The sequence below is a fragment of the Chrysochloris asiatica genome, unplaced genomic scaffold (assembly GCF_000296735.1).
Source record: "Chrysochloris asiatica unplaced genomic scaffold, ChrAsi1.0 scaffold00121, whole genome shotgun sequence".
Lineage (NCBI taxonomy): Eukaryota > Metazoa > Chordata > Mammalia > Afrosoricida > Chrysochloridae > Chrysochloris > Chrysochloris asiatica.
Window position 1 is genome coordinate 4,532,703 of NW_006408639.1, and position 8,481 is coordinate 4,541,183.

Consider the following 8,481-nt stretch of genomic DNA (forward strand, 5'->3'; position numbering starts at 1 on the left):
AGCCTTCACTCTTTTCTCCATTTATCATGATGTTATTTACCTATTCAGTAGTATGGATTTTGTTTTTCTTTACTATTGAGGTGCAATCTATCGTAAAACTGTAATCTTTGATTTTCTTCAGTAAATGTTTCGAATCCCTTCACTTTCAGCAAGCAAGATTGAATCATCTGCACACCACAGGTTGCTATTGAGTCTGCCTCAAATTCTGATGCCACATTCTTTTTCATATAATTCAGCTTCTCAGATCATTTGTTCAGCGTATAGATTAAGCATAGTGGAAGGATACAACCTGGCACACACTTTTACTGAGTTTAAACCTTACAGGAGCTCCTTGTTGTGTTCAAATGATTGCCTCACGTTCCTTTGCCTCAGGTTCCTCATGAGCACAAGTAATTATTCTGAAATACCCATTTTTTCACAGAGTTATCCATAGTTTGTTAGAATTCACACAATCAAATGCCTTGACAGGGTCAATAAAGGACAAGTAAACTTCTTTCTGCTGTTCTCGGCTTTCAAACTTTCCATCTGATGTCTGCAATGGCATCCTTAGTTTAACTTTCTCCTAGAAATCTGGTTTGAACTTCTGGCAGCTCCCTATGGATGTACTGACTCAACAATTTCTGAATTATCTTCAACAGAATTTTACTTACATGTGATATTAATGATATTGTTTGATAACTTCTGCATTCTGTTAGGTCACCTTTCTTTGGAATTGACACAAATATGGTTCTCTTCTAATTGGTTGGTGAGGTAGGCATTTTCCAAATGTCTTGGCATAGATGACTGAGTGCCTATCATGCTGCATCATTTGGTTCAAATGTTTCAATATCTGTTCTATCAATTTCTGGAATTTCTTTTTTCCTAACCAATTCCTTCAGTGAAGCTTGAACGTCTTCCTTCAGAATTATCAGTTCTTTATCATACAATACCTTTTGAAATTACTGAATATCAACTAATTATCTTTGATACAGTGACTCTACATATTCCTTCTATCTTCTTTTGATACTACTTGTATCATTCAATGTTTTGTCCATGTTGTTGTTATTAAATGCCATTGAGTTGGTTCCGTCTCATAGTGACCCTGTATAGAGTTTCCTAGGAGCAGCTGGTGACTTTGAACTGCTGCCTTGTGGTTTGCAGTCCAGTGCTGATCCACAGCATCACACCAGGAGTCCATTTTGCTCATACAATCCTTCAGTATTGAAACTCTTGAAATATTTTCTTCAGTTCTTTCAGCTTGAGAAATGCTGAGTTTGTTCTTCCCTTTAGGGTTTCTAACTAAAGGTCTTTGCAGATTTCATTATAATGTCTTTATTTTGCCTTTTTGAGTTGCCCTTTGAAATTTTCTTTTCAGCTCTTTTAGTTCCTCATTTCTTCCAATTGCTTTAGCTTCTCTACACTGGAGAGGCAATTTCAGTCTCTTCTGACATTCATTTTGTTCTTTTCCTTCTGTCTTGTCTTTTTTTTTTTTTTTTTCAGCTCATAAAACCGACTTTAGAAATCAAGAGTTACAAAAGCCATTTTGAGTAAGAAAACAAACTGGTTCCAACTTGGTCAATGAATGACTCTTATCCGAAAATGTGTCTCATTTGCATCCTCCCTGCAGCCTTGGTGAAGGACGTGCCAATCACTGTGTGCTCACGGGCGTGTTCTTCCACAATGACAACCGGTCAGACACAGAATAGGGGCCCTCGGTCCCTCACAACAACGGTTCAGGACAACAAACAAAACTCCTTGCTTGCATATTTGGTTGTGTTTGTAGTGCAACTGAATCAGGGACCTCTGGCGGGCCACGGCCCCCTCGGGCACTGGTTGGTCACCCCTCTGTTAAGTCACAGTAGTCTGGGAGCTGGAAGAGTGGGCAGAGACAGTAAGAGGAGTGGAGATAGAAAAGGAGAGGGCAGAGAGAGAAGGGAGGAGGACACTGTGGAATGACCACCTGCTGGCCTAGCGGCTGGCTGGGCCTCACCCCTGTCATCCCCAGCAGGGGAATGTGTCATACGGGCAGTCCGAAGCGAGTCTTCTTTTTCTTCACAGGCTTTAGGGGTGCCGGTCTGCGGAGGTCCTCATCCACGTCAGAGTCCTCCAGCTCGTCATCAGCCCGACATCAGGATCTGAGACTCGGGCTCCTCATGGATGCAAGCAAACCTTGATCCCATTCCCTAAGTCCTGATTGGCTCCCCTTTCTTCTAGTTTAGCTTTTGTATTCCCTTTTCTCATGAGGAAATTGTCTACCACCCAAAACATCAATGTATTGACAAAGAAGGGGACAATCAGCATGACAATGGCCAGTTTCAGGTCTGGGTTTTCAATGTGATTCAGTAGGGACACCTTTTTCCACTGAAGTATTAGAAGGACGATGAAGACAACGGATTTTTCAAACATCACAATCACGATGTCAAGGGCACACAGCCCGACCCGGGGGCTCCACACTGCAGAAGGTCTCCATATTCACCCGAACGCAAGGACTCTCAGTGCTGCCTCTCCACCAAGACACTGACAGCCTGCATGCCCACGTGGATGAGCAGCATGCCCATGGTGACATCCAGGAGAAAGTTGATGAGGTACAGAGAACAAGCGTCCTCTTCGGTAACCTCTGCTAAGTATACATTTGCAAAGTGGATGAACAGCATTCCTGTGGCTAGCTTGAAAGTGTCTAAAAATCTTTCAAGGACGTCTTTCATTCTTTGGTTCTCTGAAGCGTTTGAGCATCAACGTGCTGAAGGCTACGACGCTGAGCTGCCCCTCAGAGCTTGGAGCTCAGACCTGTTTTGTTTTCTTAATGATCTTTTCTTTCTTTGACCTTTGCTTTCTTCCTGTATGGTGTTCTTAAAACCATCCCACAACTCTTAGGGTCTTTGGTTATTAGTGTCTATTGCACCAAATGCATTCTTGAGATGGTCTCTAAATCTATGTGAGACATACTTAATGTCATATTTTGGCTCTCATGGACTTGTTTTAATTTTCTTCTGCTTCAGGCTAAACTTTCATGTGAACAATGGAGGGTGTGCTCCGTATTCAGCCCTTGGCCTTCTTTTGACTGATGATATTGAGCTTCTTCATTGTCTCTTTCCACAGATGTATTCAATAACATTCCTGTGCGTTCCATCAGTTAAAGATCAATAGAAAAGTGCAATACCCTCAATGAGATGGATTGATACAGTGCCTACAAAATTGGGCTCAAAGATAGAAACAATTTAAGAATGACACAGAATATGGAAGTGTTTCCTTTGATTATTTGAAGGGTAACTGCGAATTGGAACCAACTGGATGCCACCTGTCAACAATAACAACTGCTCATTGTGTTTCTAATTGGTGCAGTTAATGTGTTCACCTACTAACCAAAAAGTTTTTTGTCCATCTGGATGTGCCTTGGAAGGAAGGCCTGTTGATCTACTTCCAAAAACATCTGCCGTTGAAAACAATGAAGCAGAGTTATACTCTTATACATGGGCTCTCCAATAATCAGCCTCTACTCAAGAACAACTGGTTTTGTTTTAGATAATTAACATAGTTGCTGCTAAGTCTTGTAATTAAAACTTTTTGTTGTTACTGTTCTGTAAACTTATTGTTAGAGTTTAAAACATACTTCTGTGTTGGTCATAGAGGAGTCTTGGTATGGCGGTGTGGGTTAATGTGCTGGACTATAAACTTGGTTTGAACAGCAAGGTTGCTGGTTCAAGCTCACCAGTCACTCCTCAGAAACCCTACACAGGGTCGCTATTGGTCAAAACTGAATGTCGCACTTACCAACAACAACAATAACAATAGGCTCTAGGGAAGAAAAATAGTCATCAATAAATACATAACCAACTGGTTTGGTTAGAGAATCACCACAGTTAAAATCATATGGAAACATGGGATATGTACGAGGGAGCTACAAAGAGTTTGTGGGAAAATTCCATTACACTTAAATTCTTCTTTTCCATGAACTTTTTAAAGGCCTCTCGTATGTTACTCATAGACTGTCATAGATTCATTCAGGGTCTCTCTGTGTCATGAGACACAGATAATGTGTTGATTTTCTGAACATTCTGGCATATTAAAGATGAAGATATACCAAAGAAGGTAGTAAAATGATGAAATATTTTAAATTATGAAATGTTTTCAATGCAGTTTCAAAGTAACAAATGAGGTATGTTCCAAAGTGAGTCTTTACGTAGTATTTGTAGGCACGTTAGAACAGGTGCATGGGCTTCTTATTTAGACATACTTCAGTGCAAAAAAAGGCTCCAAACCTTTGTGGGGATTTAAAAGCCGCACATGCAGCAAGTGAAGGTAATTATGATGAAGAATTTGTTGAGATTAGGGGTTGGTTCAACTGGTTTAAAACAAGGGCAAATTTCTATAACATTACAGGGGAAGTATGAGTTGCCAGTAAACCAAATGTTTGTAAGTGGGAGACTTACTGTGTCAAATGACTGTCAGGGGGAAATTTCTTTGTAACTTTCATTCTGTCACTATTTCTGGGACTATATGTAATGCATCATTTGAAGATGACATCAAAACTCTCAATGTGTTCTTCCTGATTGTCACTGCCAGGGTCATCCTGCGTTAAGGGATTTGGTTTGTAAACATGAGGATACGGGGAAGGGTTATAGACAAACACTTTATGTCAATAACATTATAGAGGGAGAAATCATAGACAAATAGAAAATACTGTTTGAAAGTCAAAAAAAAAAAAAAGACAAGGGTATAGAAAAGGAATAAATATTGAACAAATTATATTGAAAAGTGTCCTCTACTTTGAATCACTGTCTATTAGAATATCTAATATTTTAATATAGCTATGGAAGCCTGGTATGGAGCTTTGGGTTAATGCGCTGGACTGCAAGGGTAGTTTGAATCACAAGATTGGCAATTCAAGTTCACAAGCCACTACTCGGAATCTCTATACAGGGTAGCTATGAGTGTAGCTGACTCGACGGCACATAATAGTAACAACATGTTATAATATAGTCATCGATTACATGCCCACATACTAGAAGACAATGAAAAGTGTCAAAGACATACAATATATAAAGGTGAGAAAACAGTGATCTCCACATAACAATATCCTAGCAATATTTTAGCAGATGCTCAAACAAATATTTTTATATGAAGTAAGTGAATGCGAGTCTTGTGGTAAAGTTGCATAGTAAAGTTATCGTGTTTTGTAACCCAGTATTCAGTTTTCTTTTTTCTGATTAAGTTGAAGAATCTCCAATTTAGGATGAGTCTCTAGTACTATATCCTTTCATTAACTGTTTCTGCTTCGGAGGCAATTCTTGGTTTTCTGGCCTAAAGCAAGAGAAGCTATTCCAAGGTAGTGTTATTACTGGGATTTTCATAATCAATCTTGCATCAAGGGCATGAACTCTTGCTGAGGGCTTGTGTTGCAAGAACTCTCCATTTGAATCCTATGCTTTGCAAATACTATTCTACTTTCAAGACACAGTCAGCCAAGACCATATCTTCTCAGTCCTTCACTGCATTCACTGATTGCCTAGCTATTATTCAGCAGTGAGTCTAATGGTCCTTGAAGATATATTCCCAATGTTTGACATGTGTAAGCTGACTAACAGAAGATTCATAATGCCCCCAGGAAATTCACTCAAGATGGAAGTCAGTTTACTCTAGGGCTCCTATGGCAAAGTGGTCTGTAAGAAGCCTCTATTCAAGGATCAGCAAAGACATTCAACGTCACACTTCTAACCTTTTGACGGATTTGGATAACAAGGACCAAACAATATCTCACTGACTAATTGAAGTAGACTTTCATTTACTCTCTGCAGATTAAATACAAATAACTCAGGACCTTCATACTTTAGAACCAAGTCAAAATTACAAATCTTGTTCTTTTAAATTTCATGTTTACTTATATTCAGTAGTAATAACATAACTAGAAAAAATAAATAAATAAAACCAGTTATATCATGTTTGATCCACCAAGAGCACATACAAGTTGAGGGAAATGCACTCCCTTAAACAAAGATCTCTCTCACAGTAGGTTGCTTAATACAGAAATGCATCTGTGTTATTGTGTTAGTCATTCTATGATATATAAGAAACAAATAAAGGGAGGAACAAATTGCATAAAGTACTGAACATAGCAGAAAAGTCTTCCAATAATCCTTTTAAGACTGGTGTCAGTGGGCTTGGAGATTTCTTTTAGGCCAGCAGTTTCTGGGTTAAGAACAATATACATTCATTCCTTGTGTGTCTTTAATTTAAATTTGTTGGCACATGTGATTTTTACTTAACGTTACCTTAGTGCAGGGGTGAGGAACATCCAGCCAACGAGAAACCATTTGGTATGTCCCTGTCTAAGCAACTGCAGTTACATTGCTGTTGTTCTTAAGTGCCGTCGAGTCAGTTCCAACTCATATAGACCCTGCATAGGAGCAGCGGTTGGTTAGTTTGACCTGTCAACCTTGCGGTTCAAACCAACCTTGTGGTTGAAGGCCTATCTTACGATGCTATACCAGGACTCAGCGATAACCTTGTTGTTTGTTGTTAAGTGCCTTCAAGTGGGTTCCAACTCATGACTTAATTAAACGTTTGACCAGATATAGCAGGCTGATTTTTAAGCTGATAATTTTGTATAACCCGTGAATGATGTTATAAATTTTGACAAAAAAAAAACAAAACTACATAACAGTTCTCCACACCTCCCTTAGTGCAAGAAACAACGCAAAGTTTTTCCAATGATTTTCAAATGGCCACATTTTCAAACAGCAAGTAAAGGTGATTGTATTGGAAAATGAGTTACGAATAGGGATTGGTTCAGTAGTTTCAAAGTGAGGGTAAATTTACCTAGCTTCAGAGGGCAAGCACAAGTTGTCCATAAGTCAGATGTTCATAACCTGGGACTGTGTGTAAATGAAATTAGTCACATAGATCACAGTAAATGTGCTTATTTAGCACAAAATAGTAACAAAGGCTGGTGATGTTTCACGTTGACTACAGGGAATGATTTTGGAAGTAATAGCAATGATAATTAAATAAGTTTTATTTGGAACCATTTAAGAGGTAATTGTAGACAAGGAGGAGTTTAAAAAAAAAAAGAAAAAGAAAAAGTAGTAAGTACTAGAAGGCTTATGAATAACAAATAAGGCTTATTCAGGTAACAATAGGTTTCAGAAAAGTTGCTGGGCTGCAGTATTCTGTCAATATTAGGGAGAAAAACAAATACATTCATGCTTAGTTATTTGAAGTATAAATCCACATGTGTATTTTTATTATTCCTTCAAAAGAATAAAAGGGTCCAATAAGCAAGTGAGGATTTTATGGTCCTAATCAGGGTCACATTTTAACAATAAGTCAACCACTAATGTACATTAAAGGGTCCCACATAGCAATAACGTTAGTTAAAAATGTGAAATTCTCCTGAGCTGATGCAATTTCCCAACAAAGACATTATGATTAAATTGTATTCAGAGTTTAAATTACCAGGGTTTCAAAGCAAATGCTTCTCTAAGACTATTTTATGGTATTTTAGGTTGTAAATTCCTCAAAAAGTTTCTAATATGCGTATTTCTATTTTTTTGTAATAACAAGTATACCCTCTCTCGTTGACCCAAGAAGGAATAACATTATCCAAAAATAATCCCTTAAAATCAAGCTGAGAAAATGTACTGTTCATAACTTGTACATCTACAATAATCTTAATTAAAGAGTTGTGAGGGCATTCAACTAAAACTGGAAAAATTTAATTTTTCTAGAACTTAGTGTCATAACACAAAACCAGCTGCTATTTGTTGTCACTTCCTTATCAAAACAGCTTTTTTATTTTTTAAGGCTTTTATTGTGAATTGAGTGATAGTTTACATGGGAGAACATCAGTTTTGCACTCATCCTATTGTGTTTTGTTTCATTTCAATGGTTACTATCCCCTGCATCATCATTTAACAATATTTGTTTCTATTCCCTCTGTTTTTTGGTGTGTTTATTTATTCATTTTTTTTATGTACACAAAACACTCTGAAATGTATAATAATTTAAACAACCAATGAGGCAAGCCTGCCTCTTGGCTGCCAGCACACAGCCTTTCTCTTTCCATGAGTCTTGAGTCCTCAGCTGCTCTATGTCTTCATGCCATCGCCTCTGCCTCCATCTTTGATGTCCTTTCCTCCTTCGGTTAGGGTCCCATGTTCCACTCATGCCAATTGTTCATATAACAATTACTCACTATTGAATCATACTAATCCTATCCCTATTTTCTTTCACCAAACCCACCTCAACAAAATGAAAACTATTCAGTGGGGATTCTACCTTCCCCCGCATGCTCTGAAACTAAATTCCCTTTTGAAAATGTGTAAGTCAGCCACTTTGTGCCTGTATGTGTTTTTGTTATTGTTAGGTGCCATTGAGTCAGTACCAACTCATAGCGACCCTAAGCACTACAGAATAAAACTCAGCCCAATCCTGGGCCAACCTCACAATTGTTGCCACGCTCAAGCTCATTGATGCTTCCACATTGCCAATCCATCTCACTGGGGG

General features: G+C 38.4%; 1 pseudogene; it reads right to left on the reverse strand.

The window, feature by feature from the left end:
• Nucleotides 1-1,996: 1,996 nt before the first annotated feature.
• LOC102839592 overlaps nt 1,997-8,481 on the reverse strand; it is a 62,683-nt pseudogene continuing 56,198 nt past the window's right edge.